The sequence below is a fragment of the Poromitra crassiceps genome (assembly GCF_964638095.1).
Source record: "Poromitra crassiceps genome assembly, contig: HAP1_SCAFFOLD_2109, whole genome shotgun sequence".
NCBI classification, from domain to species: domain Eukaryota; kingdom Metazoa; phylum Chordata; class Actinopteri; order Beryciformes; family Melamphaidae; genus Poromitra; species Poromitra crassiceps.
The window spans coordinates 1-15,308 of record NW_028150316.1 but is presented as its reverse complement, the minus strand read 5'-3'; the positions used below and the strand labels follow the sequence as shown (position 1 = coordinate 15,308).

Sequence of the window (15,308 nt, the reverse complement as noted above, 5' to 3'; positions counted from 1 at the left end):
GTCTGATATACACTTTAATCTGACTCACCTCTTGTCTGATAGACACTTTAATCTGACTTACCTCTTGTCTGATAGACACTTTAATCTGATTTACCTCTTGTCTGATAGACACTTTAATGTGACTCACCTCTTGTCTGATAGACACTTTAATCTGATTTACCTCTTGTCTGATAGACACTTTAATCTGACTCACCTCGTGTCTGATATACACTTTAATCTGACTCACCTCTTGTCTGATATACACTTTAATCTGACTCACCTCTTGTCTGATATACACTTTAATCTGACTCACCTCTTGTCTGAGGCCATGAAGCCATCGTACTCAGCAGACATCTTGCAGGACAGAGCCTGCTGGCTGTGGTCTGACTGACAGTCTGTCACCACCATGTTGTAACCTGGATGGAGGGAGAGAGAGAGATGGAGAAAGAGAGAGAGAGAGAGAGGGAGCCATGCAATGTTGTTACATTACATGGCTTAATAATCATTTGGTGATCAGGTAATCGCTTTGAGAACAAGGATCTTACTTTAATTTCACTGTCATTAACATTTATGTCTCTTTCATGACAATGAAGCACATTTGAATTTGAATTTGAGAGAGAGAGGGGGAGAGAGAAGACGAAGAAGAAACAGAGGAAGGAGCAAAGCAAAGAAAGAAAGAAAGAAAGAAAGGAGTGAGATTGTTACGGTGAGTAGAGATGAAACAGAAAAATGAAAGAGCGATGGAGAGATCAAATGATTTTAGAAATCTAAATCGGAAACAGGATTCAAGATGGCCGCCTACCTCCAGACCGCAAGTCGTGATCCTCTGAGTCTGTGAAGATGAACGTCTGTGGAAGAAGAAAGGAAGATGATTAAAACTCATGGCCTGTGATGTCTTCTTCTTCAAGTAACAGACCTTCCTGAAATAACCTTCATCAAGGAGAGAACACACACACACACACAAACACACACACACACACACATGCACGCGCGTGTGCGCACATACACACACACACACACACACACACACACACACACACACACACACACACACACACACACACACACACACACGCAATTGATATTGTTAGGAATGGAGCAAGCTCAATCTGACAAAAACAAGGTTCCCTACCGTGCGCTAAAGAAGGAGTCATCACACATCCACACAGAAAACAACACAGACATGCGTGCACACACTCACACACTCACTCACACACACACACACACACACACACACACACACACACACACACACACACACACACACACACACACACACACACACACACACACACACACTCACTCACACACACACTCACACACACACACACACACACACTCACACGAGCGCGCACACACGCACAGTGCCCAGAGGAGGACTATATAGCCAAATCAATTTGTTCTTTGGCAGATATACAAGCCAAATAAGTCTTGAAACACACACACACACACACACACACACACACACACACACGCATACGCATACACATACACACATACACACACACACACACACACACACACACACACACACACACACACACACACACACATGGAACATAGATAGATAGATAGATAGATAGATAGATAGATAGATAGATAGATAGATAGATAGATAAATAGATATATAGATAGATAGAAAGATAGATAGATAGATAGATAGATAGATAGATAGATAGATAGATAGATAGATAGATAGATAGATAGATAGATAGATAGCCTATAACTGGTAGTCTAGCACTGACCTCTGCTGGCCTAAAATGGTAAAAAAAAAGTCTGACAGCAACAGTATTGTTTACTGGATAGATTCACACAAGAGTAGCAAATCTGATTGATGAGATTACAAAGAGTTCTGCCAGAGTTTAGTTTGGCCTCGGTGTGTGTGTGTGTGTGTGTGTGTGTGTGTGTGTGTGTGTGTGTGCGTGCGTGTGCGTGCGTGTGCGTGTGCGTGTGCGTGTGCGTGTGCGTGTGCGTGTGCGTGTGCGTGTGCGTGTGTGTGTGTGTGTGTGATAGGTTTTGGGTTAGGGTCTGGGGGAGGTTAGGTTTAGGGTTAGTGAAAAACGGGGAATATAGAACCCGGGGAACACATGATCCCTTTTTTAGCCATATTTAGACGAATATCTCATTTTAAATCAACATTAGGATTATACTGTTGTGATGTCATTATTCAGTATCTTCTCCTTTTCTCAATAACTTTCATGTCACCACCTGCTCAGCTCTCCTGTCAGCATAATTGTAACTAACAAACACAAACTGGAGGTTTAGCCATCTAATCATGTTCTTTCACAAACAGCCGGTTTGGAAAGAAAAAATTGCCACTGAATCCCACACATCATACATCCTACATTTCTTCCTCCTAAGAGTTGCACGATCTTCAGTCAGATGTCAATTGCCACCATTTGACATGCCAATACACTGTTGTCATCGCGCAAGCACATGGCTACTTAATATGGACGTTAACGTCCTATAGCCATGTGCTTCAGCTGCGCGCTGTACTTTGCTAAATTAGCATCGATGCTAGCGGGACTTACCTGCTTGCTGCTGCTTGCACTACTGCACTGCTGCGTCACTGCTGCTTGCTGGTTAATCCCATGTCAGAAAAAGTCTCCAGATTTGTCGCTAACAGGAGGGTCTGTCTGCTGCGCTGATTTCTATAACCCGGAAAACTGTGTGTGGGTGGGCGTTTGTTTGGTCATCAGCCAAATGAGCCAATCAAACGGGAGTTGGGCCAGTCCTCAATGGACTGGCCCATTCAGTTGTGAAAAACACGGGTAAATGTAACTTTGAACATATTGCAAACTAATTTCACTCAATAATGGTCGGGTCAATTCTATCCTTGCAAAATATGGGAAGACAATCTAAATGACCTATATAACTGCACTCCAAAGATAATGCAAATAAGGTTGCTTAAAAGTTGGTAGGGACAATTGGACACCCTGAAATGTTGGTAGGGTCCGGACCCCACCAACCCCACCCAAATCGACACGCTTGCCCTGTGCAGATGAAGATGGGTCCTGGTGCCATTGACTTATAGAGATGTGTGGAGTTTGAGCCAGTAGATGGCAGTAGAGCAACAGTCTCTGCAGGACTGTAAGGGCCCATACACACCAAACCAATGTCAAAGAACTAGCAGCAATGAAGGCCTCACGTCTCACGTCTCCTGTGACGGGGCCAAAAAGGTGCACTTGAACACACAAAGACTACAGGCGACGGTCGACTAGCACACACGTTCTGCACCTGTGTGAGAACTAAGACTGCAGATATACAAACCATGTTGTGATATGAAACAAAGCAATATTTGCCTATACCACAACTCTTGCTTAAATGGTTTGGTAATATAACAACTTCTTATCGAGAATATGAGGGAGAACAAGTGGAACTTTGTTTTACTTTTTTGTGGAAAAACCACACAAATTATTAATCAACGTGGAGTTGTATACATCTTAAAACATGTTTGGAGGCGATCTTTTAAGTTTAACAGTCTGCAAATTATATGAATATGACGTGAGGTTCAGTTTGCTTTGCACCGAAACAGCCGGTGGAAATACGTTTTACTTGTATACTTTTGAGTATACATTTTAGAGCCTGTAGTTTTTTTTACTTTTACTTGAGTAAACAAGTTGAATCAGTACTTCTAATTTTACCAGAGTATTTTTCTTACACAAGTAACTGTAGCCTAACCTTGCTTGCAAGATGGGTACCTTGCGAGATCAAAAGAGATTTCTCGAAGTAATACGTAATTTGAAGCTAAACCGTCCATCTGGCAGCGTCAGGTTAACTGTAGCCTACTTCTACTTAGATAAACAATCTTATACATTTCCAGCTCTGCTGTTGGTGGAGGAATACAAAGTGAATAAGTCAATTAGTACAATTAAACTCATATGACGCTTATCTGGTTGTAGTGTAAACCTTATTTGCAAAACTCATTAGGGATAGAGCTGCCTCACTCACTCATTCATGCACTCACTCACTCCCTCACTCCTCGATCACTCACTCACTCCTCATCACTCACACTCACTCCTCACTCACTCACTCCTCACTCACGCTTCACTCACTCACTCACTCTTTACTCACTCACTCCTCACTCACTACTCACTCACTCACTCACTCACTCTTCACTCACTCACTCCTCATCACTCACTCACTCACTCATTCTTTACTCACTCACTCCTCATCACTCACTCACTCACTCCCTCACTCCCTCCCTCACTCACTCGATCACTCCTCACTCCTCGATCACTCACTCACTCACTCACTCCTCACTCACTCACTCACTCTTCACTCACTCACTCACTCACTCACTCACTCTTCACTCACTCCTCACTCACTCACTCACTCACTCTTCACTCACTCACTCCTCACTCACTCTTCACTCACTCCCTCACTCACTCCTCATGCCCTCCCTCCCTCCCTCCCTCCCTCACTCCTCACTCCCTCCCTCACTCACTCCTCACTCACTCCTCACTCCCTCCCTCCCTCCCTCCCTCCCTCACTCACTCACTCACTCACTCACTCACTCACTCAGACACACCGAGTCAGTGGTGTTAGCAGTGTGAAAAACAAGAGGAGGTTGTTCCACCTCCTCCCTGTCGTCCTTTCAGTTTGTTTTACGAGCCACTGCCAGTCCACTGTGCGCCATTCTGGTTCTGTAGCCCCATGCAGAGACATTATGCAGGTAGTTTGGCTGAGTTATGACGAGCAGAGAGCAAACTGATCATGATGGGGCTTCAGAGGGCTGCCTGGGTGGAGGTGGTGGTGTGGCTCCAGGTATCTCATTACTGTAACTCCTCCTCTGAAGGAGGGATGAGACGGAGGAAAGGTAAACGGGCCCATGGGAAGATGAGGGAGGGAGGGAGGGAGGGAGGGAGGGGTAGAGGTTATTAAAATGACCGGGGTGAAGATTTAGAGCCTGCTTGATGCTACTATAAGGTACAGAGAGAGAGGGGGAGAGAGAGAGAGAGAGCCCGGGGGGCAGAGCCAGAGAGAGAGAGAGAGAGGGGGAAGAGATCAGAGTGAAGATGGAGAGAGGGAGGAGGGAGAGAAGGAGAGGGCGCAGAGAGAGGGGGGGAGGGAGAGAGTGGGGGCAGAGAGAGAGGGAGGAGGGAGAGAGAGTGGGGGCAGAAAGAGAGGGACAGAGAGAGAGAGGGGGCAGAGAGAGGGGCGAGGGAGAGGGGCAGAGAGAGAGGGAGGGAGAGAGAGGGAGAGAGTGCGGGCAGAGAGAAGGGGAGGGAGAGAGAGGTGACAGAGAGAGAGGGAGGGAGGGAGATCTGCCAGAGAGAGAGGGGCAGAGAGAGAGGCAGGGAGAGAGGGAGAGAGTTGGGGCAGAGAGGGGGGGAGGGAGAGAGAGGTGGCAGAGAGAGAGGGAGGGAAGGAGAGGAAAAGAGTGGGGGCAGAGAGAGAGGAAGGGAGAGAGAGTGGGGGGAGAGAGAGAAAGAGGTGGAGGAGGAGGGAGGGAGAGGGGGCAGAGAGAGAGAGGGTGGCAGGGAGAGAGGGAGGAGGGAGAGAGAGAGGGGGAGGGAGAGAGAGAGACAGACACAGAGGGAACTAAGTGTTGATGGATGAACTGGTTGTAAAACATTAAAACAGTGCGCTTAAAGTCGAACTGAACCTGTTCGTCACGTGCATAATGAGTCCGTTTCAGACTGAAAACATAGTTTGTCTAAGATGACAGGTTGAGAGGCGGGTCATAGTATCATGTCGATGATTTTATTTGACAATTCTGGGGACTGGATTGGGCTTTGGCCAATCCTGGCGTGTTCCGCCTCCAAATCGAGTGGGATTCAGTTTGTTGCGGCGCTCCCCTCGGGAAGAGCCTTTTGACAGGAGGAGTGGAGCTCAGCGACCCGCAGGCAGCCAGCTGCCTTCGTGTTGCCGAGCGGAGAGTGCAGCACGTCGGCCTGGAATCTCCGAAGTGCGACCCCTGACAACCAAGCTCTCGGATGCGCACGCCATTATCGCTACTATACGATATCCCTGGAATGCGCGTTTTAACGAGCCAGTTACATTTCTTTGGATTCTTAGAGATTATAGTTTTTGTTTTTTGTTCATGTTTCTAACAATTGGCCAAGTTAGTAGTTAGTTTATGGGATAGGAATTCTGCCAGATGACAGGCACTAGGCACCATTTTCGACTTCATTTGGAAGAGAAAATTATCCTGAAATGAAGATTTGATTGACAGCTGCATGTCGTGATATGATTGGTTGAAATGGGGTAGAAATTTGATAGTACTAGGTGACCTCAGCAAACTGTACATTACTGTTATCAATGAAATCTTAAAAAATTAACTTTTGATGTGAAAAAGTGTGAAAAACGAAAGAAATGAGATTGATTTTGTTTGCATACATTATTAAATAGGTGCACACTGCATACCCAGGTATCTTATCAGACATATTTCTCCATTAAGTCGCTATATTAGGAAATCATTTTAAGTGGTGAGATTAATTTACGATGTTTCCCCCCACATCTGTATTTTTTGTTTTTGCTCCAAGTGAAATGTTTTATGGTCACTCACGATTCAATAGGTCACAGGTCGGCTTGGTTCCAGCCTTAAAACTTGTTATATAAAGATTTTTCGAATATAGAGAAAATGAATGGGAAATTCACTTCCGGGGCAAGAAATGTCACATGACTGTTGAGCTCTATTGTCTATCAGCATTTCACAAGACAATATGGCCGGCCAGGAAGGCAGTAACACCAAATATCAACAGCCAGGGCAGAATGAATGGTTTCCAGGAGATTACAATACAATATGGTTCCTTATTAAAACAGTCCTGGATGTCTGGGGCTGCTGCCAAAAGAGATGAAAAGGAAACTACCTTTTTTAATTGGCCACAGCTGATGGTAAGTCCCAAAATCCACCCGCCTGTCAGCGAGTTACCAGCCAGCCATTTATAGAAATGACACTGGACATCCACATGACAACCTGACCAATCAGAGGCCTCGTTTACCACATGACAACCTGACCAGTCAGATGCCTCGTTTACCACATGACAACCTGACCAGTCACAGGCCTCGTTTACCACATGACAACCTGACCAATCAGAGGTCTCGTTTACCACATGACAACCTGACCAGTCACAGGCCTCGTTTACCACATGACAACCTGACCAGTCACAGGCCTCGTTTACCACATGACAACCTGACCAGTCACAGGCCTCGTTTACCACATGACAACCTGACCAATCAGAGGCCTCGTTTACCACATGACAACCTGACCAATCAGAGGCCTTGTTTACCACATGACAACCTGACCAGTCACAGGCCTCGTTTACCACATGACAACCTGACCAGTCACAGGCCTCGTTTACCACATGACAACCTGACCAGTCACAGGCCTCGTTTACCACATGACAACCTGACCAATCAGATGCCTTGTTTACCACATGACAACCTGACCAGTCAGAGGCCTCGTTTACCACATGACAACCTGACCAATCAGATGCCTCGTTTACCACATGACAACCTGACCAATCAGATGCCTCGTTTACCACATGACAACCTGACCAGTCACAGGCCTCGTTTACCACATGACAACCTGACCAATCAGAGGCCTCGTTTACCACATGACAACCTGACCAATCAGATGCCTCGTTTACCACATGACAACCTGACCAATCAGATGCCTCGTTTACCACATGACAACCTGACCAGTCACAGGCCTCGTTTACCACATGACAACCTGACCAATCAGAGGCCTCGTTTACCACATGACAACCTGACCAGTCAGATGCCTCGTTTACCACATGACAACCTGACCAGATGCCTCGTTTACCACATGACAACCTGACCAGTCACAGGCCTCGTTTACCACATGACAACCTGACCAATCAGATGCCTCGTTTACCACATGACAACCTGACCAATCAAAGGCCTCATTTACCACATGACAACCTGACCAATCAGAGGCCTCGTTTACCACATGACAACCTGACCAATCAGAGGCCTCGTTTACCACATGACAACCTGACCAGTCACAGGCCTCGTTTACCACATGACAACCTGACCAGTCACAGGCCTCGTTTACCACATGACAACCTGACCAATCAGAGGCCTCTTTACCCGTTTGCACTAAGTTACTGTAACAAATGGCAGATTGGAAGAGAGAGAAGAGGCTCATTTGAGTGAGTCTCATCGTGCATTCATGTGCTCCTCGGATATATCATATTTACGAGTCCCTTCAATGTCGTATTTAGGAGTGGGAATTTCGGAAATTTTGATGAAACATGAGTTTCCGTCGTTAGGGTGACGTTGCGCGAGGATTCGGGACTACAGCAATGGCGGAAAGTACGGAGTTTGTCCCACCAATTGACTGTAAAAAGTTATATATTTTGTTATTCTGTTCATATAGATATCATTTATTTGTAGGCACATTATGGCCTATGTAGCTACCACTACTTGCTTTTAGTAAGAAAACAGTACGAAGAAAACAAGCGTCCATGTTTGTTGCTCTTTCCCACCAAGAGCACTTGAATGGTGTCCTGTCGTAATTACGACTCTACAACGGGTAAGTCACGTGAACGCAGCATCACTCTCAATCAGTGAGAACTGTTTGCTTGAATAGCAAAGAACAACACATTGTCACTCCCACCCCGTTCTCTCAGCAACCCTTGTCATTACTTTTTCACACGTGTGTGTGCTCACGGGCATGCGTGCGTGCGTGTGTGTGTGTGTGTGCGTGTGTGTGTGTGTGTGTTTGTGCATGGGTGCGTGTGCGCTGTGTGTGAGTGTGTGCGCGCGCGAGTGTGTGTGTGTGTGTGTGTGTGTGTGTGTGTGTCACTTCCCGTTCTCAACCAACTTCCGTTTCAGTATTGTTACCAAAGACTGCTGCTTCCCCTCGGCCCAGACTGCCTGCCTGCACAGTTTCCTGTGAGTGATATGCTGAAGTGAAACTTATAGTCAAAGCACATGATACACCCCTCTTAAAGCCCCTTTCAGCAGCCTATGTTCTCAGCCCACACTACATAGTGAGGGCTGCCACAGTTTGCTCTCCAAATATCATCACATTTTCCCTCTTTTTAATACTAACAACATGACCTTTTTTATCTTTGAAGTTTGAATGGTTTTTCACGTAAATTAGTATTTCATTAAGAATAACACCGTTTCACTTTGACTGTACTAGGTGTGTGTGTGTGTGTGTGTGTGTGTGTGTGTGTGTGTGTGTGTGTGTGTGTGTGTGTGTGTGTGTGTGTGTGTCTGCCACGTGGTTTCCGTGACCCAACACAGGATGAGATCTAAACGAGAGAAGTCATTTAAAGGTGATCATTACTGCTGACTTTGGCCACTTATCAAAGGCACCTGAAGCCTCTTCAGAGCTGTGAGGCGCTTTGTGTGTGTGTGTGTGTGTGTGTGTGTGTGTGTGTGTGTGTGTGTGCGTGCGTGCGTGCGTGCGTGTGCGTGCGCGTGTGTGTGTGTGTGTGTGTGTGTGTGTGTGTGCGTGCGTGCGTGCGTGCGTGCGTGCGTGTGTGTGTGTGTGTGTGTGCATGTGGGGTGGGGGGGGGGGGGGGGTTACATACTGTACTGTATTCAAAGCAATAAAAGCAGACTAATTGGAGCATCTACCGCCCAGCTGACAAGAGAACAATGAGCATAACAATGAGGAAGCGGAATGGGGGCCAGGGGGGGTGTTACAGCTGGGTCACATAAAAGTAAATCGGCATGGGTTTCCTTTACACTCTAAAACTCAGACTCTGGTCTGCTACACAGTGATGTCCAAAGCCTCCGGGACTTGAGCACAATGGTGAGGTCATCAGTGAGTGATGATGACATCACCAGATGATGTCATCAGTGTCATCACATCATTAGATAGTTAGGGCAATCATTAGGTAATTATAGGGCAATTAATCGGCCCTAATTACCTCATTCAAAAATCTGGCTGCGTTAGGTTACCCGCAGGGGTGCTCTTTATGCTTATCAACATGTAAAATGGCATATCATTGTGTGCAGGGTGGGGGGGGGGTGACCCTCCCTCTGGCCGTGATGCCCTGAGATCACTAAGGCCACCTTGGCAGTGCCCTGCTATAACAGCCTGCTACTGTCAGTTGCTTTAAAAGCGTCAGTGGTCTCAGTTTAATGTAGCCTGCCCTATGCAAAGGATGTGTCATTGGCTCATTATAAGACACATTTTAGAAAAATCACTCATCACGATGTCAATAGAGTAATTGTCTTTGTGCCGTGGCATGTGGCCTTGTGCCTAATGTTTTTTTGCCTTGCCACTGGTTGTGTGTCTTCATGAGACCTTGGTGCCAGGTTGGTGGGGGTTGATGAAAAAGCCGCCAGGGGGGGTTGGCGAGAGGGGATTGGAAAAAGCATAATGTCCATGTGATTTTTCATATTTGTTTCTTCTCTCAAATGTTTGCTTTACTGAATAGTTTCCGGCCTCTCGCTTCATGTGATAATCAGATCAAACGATGTGAAAAATGAGGGAAAAGTGTGTGTGTGTGTGTGGGGGGGGGGATTAATTACATATTTTTTATTTGTCGGATATTTAGGTGGGGTGGGGGCGGGGTTAAAAAAAAGGGGGATGATATTTTGATTTGATTTTGAGTACTGGGGAGGGCAAGGTATTTCATTTTGAGATAGGAGGGGGAGGACATAATAAAGTTTTCTATTTTCTGGTTTGCATGTTTGCATTGTGTTTCGCTATGTAGCCTATGTTTTATATCCACCCACCCCCACGCAAATGGTTTCTCCCTATTTGGTCAAACTTCGGTGTGCTGCTGGTTGCAGCCGAAGAGACACAGTTGCCTGGACTCTGGAGGACATCCACAGTAGCCCACACGGATTACCCACGTCGGCTCCTTTGTCGTACCCGCGGAGATGTAGCGCTATTTGTTATACCGGAGCACACCTATGATGCACGAGCAAGCTAGCATGCACGTTTCAAAGGTGATGTAACCACGGTGGCAAGCTGACATTATAGCTACATTAGTCAACTATAACTGACCACATGACCAAATGATGATGCGATGATATGATATGATATAAATATGAAAACATTACTGGTGATAGGTGCACCCGCACGCACAACATTCCTTATCCGCCTTTGAAGAATATCTATATTCTCATAATTTTGTGTAGAAGCGTGCAGTCACGTAATGGAGGAAAAACAAACTTCACCCATCGATCAATCAGCTAGAGCCTATTTCACCTTCTGATTGACATTAAATGGATTAAAATGGCACTATATGATCGGCGGTCATCTGTCCATGCACAGTATCACATCTCATTAAAACATAATTATAACCAGGAACCCCCTCACAGCTAGAAGGTCCTGGGTTTGATTCCCACCTGGGACGCTGTGGGCGCTGAATGAGTGCGTGGCCGTCCGCATGTCCTCGAGTGCCCACCGCTCGGGTGGGGTCGTCAAAAGGGCCTTTCTGTGTGGAGTTTGCATGTTCTCCCCGTGCCCCCTGGGGGTTTCCTTCATATAGGGACCCCACACCAAAAACCTGCAATATCCTGGTCGCTGAAGTGGTGCCTCCTCTGGTAGCACGCGTACCACGGAGGCTCGGTCCTTTGCGCGACCGACGCGGGTTCGAATCCGACCCGATCTTACTAATATAATTGGCCGGGGGATTCTGGTGCGGTGGCGGTGCATAATTGTTCAACTACGGATCTTGAACGGGGCAAGGTCGCACAGCGGCCGAGCTGCGTCTGCGAGCCCGTGGAGTGGACAAGACCTTGAGGGGAAAACCAGCGAGGCGCGGTAGAAAAAGAGGACGACGACGACGAGGAGGCACGGTAGGAATGAGCACTGCTAGTTCAGCGGGTGAGGGAGGCTAGAAGCGCGCTCCGTTTCGTGATCCTGTGATATAGTTTGGATGTAGTTGGTTTTGTAGCGGGATGTATTAAACTACAGTTTTAAAAAACTAGTTTCTCCAACACAATAGTCAATTGATTTGGGTTTTAGTGGCCAACTCTGACAGATCAAAGCACTGCAGCAGACTAGCGATGCCGAGTGCAGAGATGAGCAGAGTGATTGGGAAAGAGTTGCCTTGTTAGCAGCATGCTGGAATCTGTTTTGACAAGAAGACACTCATAGATATGACTGGAGCTGGCAAGGCCTCACTGACAGGGCAGCTAGCATGCCAGCAACCATGCTAGAGAGAGGGGGGCGGGGGGGGGAGAAAGAGAGAGTGTGTGTGTGTGTGTGTGTGTGTGTGTGTGTGTGTGTGTGTGTGTGTGTATGTGTGTGTGTGTGTGTGTGTGTGTGTGTGTGTGTGTGTGTGTGTGTGTGTGTGTGTGTGTGTGTGTGTGAGAGAGAGAGAGAGAGAGAGAGAGAGAGAGAGAGAGAGAGAGAGAGAGAGAGAGAGAGAGAGAGAGAGAAAGTGAGAGAGTGTGTGAGAGAGAGATTGCAAAGGAAAGAAATGTACTGTTACATTATATTCAGCAATCAATAATTCAAAAACAAAAATGATTCTATATCCTCAAAACCGGAACTGGACAGACATTAAGGCCTTATTTTGACTTAGCAGTTATTACCGGTATGTTCATAACAGCCATCAAATGTGACGACAAAGACATTTTTCACTGTTCTCTTCGGTCAGAGAGTAATCCTCCTATAGCAACCAACCAACATCCCTGTTATCCAAGACTCAGTGTTACTGAGGTGGAACGGACAGACAGACCATGAACACAGCAAGTTGTAATTTGCTCAATTCAATTCCCACTATTCTCACAGCTGTGATGATCCCTGTTAGGGGATGATCAGGTGATCAGTCCACCAATAAACAAACCACCCACTCATGCAGTCTGTGACTCACTCAATCAGTCAATCAATCAAACCATCAGCTCAGCTCAGCCTTCAGCATGTCAGTCAGCTGGAAGTGAACGTTTCCATTTCCTCATTATAGCTAAATGCCATAAATACATGAAATAATGGCTTGAAATGAGCTCGATATCTCATTTAATACCCCATATGACATAATACAGAATCATAATTGGCCATTGCTGCCTATAATACCCCACCTGCTTAAAACTGTCTGTAGCCTATGTCACTGTTTTTCTGATATGGGATATTGTGACTTTTGAACTTTTGCAATGCAGATTTTTGGTTGCTTCTAATTTTGTGATCTAGGCTACTTGGAATTGTTCAAGCTCTATTGAACTCTAAAAACATTTCTACTGCAATAGAATAGTTTCAATTCCCCTTTTTTAATTTAATACTATGCAGCCTACTAGGCCTATGAGGTTTTCGACAATACATGTTAGATAACCTACACTGTAAATCCTACATGTAAGCATGTATAGGAGGAGACACTCACGTGCGCCCTGGTCCTGGAGATCCACGTCTCCAACAGGAGCGCCAGACGCGTCTTGTGGAACCTGCCGGTGGTCTTCACGGCGATGAAGACGTCCTGTAAGTTCAGCGTCCGCGGGGTGACCGGGGGTCGTCTGCGCTCAGAAGACACCCGGTTTGCCCCAGTGAGCGGCTGCGGCGGGCCTACTGCGCCCCGGTGGCGCCCGTTCCCGGCGGTGATCTGCGCGTCCCTGGCCGGGTTTGACGCGTGAAGCCCGGCCAGGGAGGGCTGCTGGAGCGCACCAGGCGATGGATGCTGTATCACATTATGGAGTTTGGGGAGACCGCTGGTGCGCAACTGGAAGTCCACGTAGAGAATGATGAAAAAGGTTAAAATCAAGACTGGGAGCCTGCGGAGTATCCATCCCCTGCGCATGGTAAGATACAGAGAAAACTTCCCTATTTAGATTCCAATAGAGCTTCAAAACCATCAGGTCAAAAAAAGAAATACAAATCCCAACTTCTGCGTTTTGCTCGCATGGCGGTTCTCCAAATCAGCTTCCTCCTTGTATCAGCAGTGTCCCTCATAAAGTAGCCAAATTAATATATTGCGCATGACTGTAAACTATTTCTAAGTAGACATTTTTAACACTAAAAAATGACCTTTTGGGATTTGGCCCAATGTCAAACAGCCAGTTATGAGTCACTGTCTGTAAATACAGGCAGGCTGTATTCCTCTGATAAGCCGCTGGCAGTATGTGACATTGTCACAGTCACACACTCTGCCCCCGCTACCTGTCACCAGTGTCAAGCTAGACAGAGTTGTAGAATGGGACTTCCGTCACCACTTTCAAAATAAGACGCTCAAAGCTAGAAAGAGACAGACTACCTGTCATTCTTTTGTTTGTATTAGAGAACAGCAGCCAGGGAAATACATGCATTACACAATATTATATAATATCTCAAGACAGACTTCCGAAAAATAGGCATAGGCTATATAGTTTTGTAATCATTGGGTTCCCAGATTGCACAATAGGCTATATGAACCAAAAACACCAACAAGTTATTATTTAACATGTTTTCCACAGTTTCATAAAGGGAGCTATAGTCTCCTTGAAGATGGGAGTGTACAATCTGTCAATATCATTATAATTAACAAGATTTGTAGAATATAATTATTTTAAAAACATTATATTCAGACCTCTCTCGGACAAGATAGATGCCACCGATAGATATACAGTAGTAGGCTAAAGGACTGGCAAAACATACACCCAGTATAATCCACTGTCAAAAACCATAAGGCAGACAACTCATCACAGCCCACTGAGCCTGGTGTCATGTTCACTCAGAAACAGCCAACCACAGCAAAACACTCAACCTTCACTTCACAGAGTCTTTCATTTCATTTTATTTAATTATTTTGTTTTTACTATGTTTTAGCATTTAGTTTTATTCTTTGTCTGTCATGTAATGTGTGTTGTTGTCTTGGACTCCAGGAAGATTAGCTGTCATCTAGGCATCAGCTAATGGGGATCCTTTTAAATAAACAAATAAACAGAGCTTGACTTTTATTTATTAAAGATGGAAAACTGTGGTCTAGGGGGAAAAAACAGCCTGATCATGTGACCTCACATCCTGTTTCGCTCTACTATCAGTCTGGATTCCAATCTGTCCACATCGATTTCAGTGGGCGGGAGTACTTGCCTTGACAGACAACTCCTTCAGCCAATCAGTGTCGCCAAATCCAATCCAAATCCACTCAAACGTATTTTCCCGCAGAGAAACTCCGCTGGTGCATATATAGCTATACTCTTGAATCTATTTCTGCAATAACTGCACGTTATGGCTAATTTTAACATTACCGCTCGGGAGCTTCGAGAGTCGCCATACTTTTTCGGCAGCTGCATCCCTGATTGGCCAGTTACATTGTCGACCACGAGGAAGGTCCCTGATTGGCCTGTGTACTTTGTTCTGGAAATGGCTGGGGGCGGGGCTGGAGGCCAGACTGGAATGAAACTGAATGGGAGGTCACATGATCAGGTTGGTTTACCAGGCTATAAAAGTGCTGTGAAACTTTAAAACTAAAGGCTTT

At 46.0% G+C, this 15,308-nt stretch overlaps 1 pseudogene across 1 annotated transcript; it reads right to left on the bottom strand.

The window, feature by feature from the left end:
* Window positions 1-292: 292 nt before the first annotated feature.
* Window positions 293-13,940, bottom strand: LOC310772151 (beta-1,3-N-acetylglucosaminyltransferase manic fringe pseudogene; annotated as a pseudogene). Its single transcript, XR_014554006.1, has 3 exons — window positions 13,242-13,940; window positions 782-827; window positions 293-395 (listed from the first exon to the last, which is right to left on the bottom strand). The product of XR_014554006.1 is annotated as a beta-1,3-N-acetylglucosaminyltransferase manic fringe pseudogene (transcript).
* Between the last annotated feature and the right edge of the window lie 1,368 nt (window positions 13,941-15,308).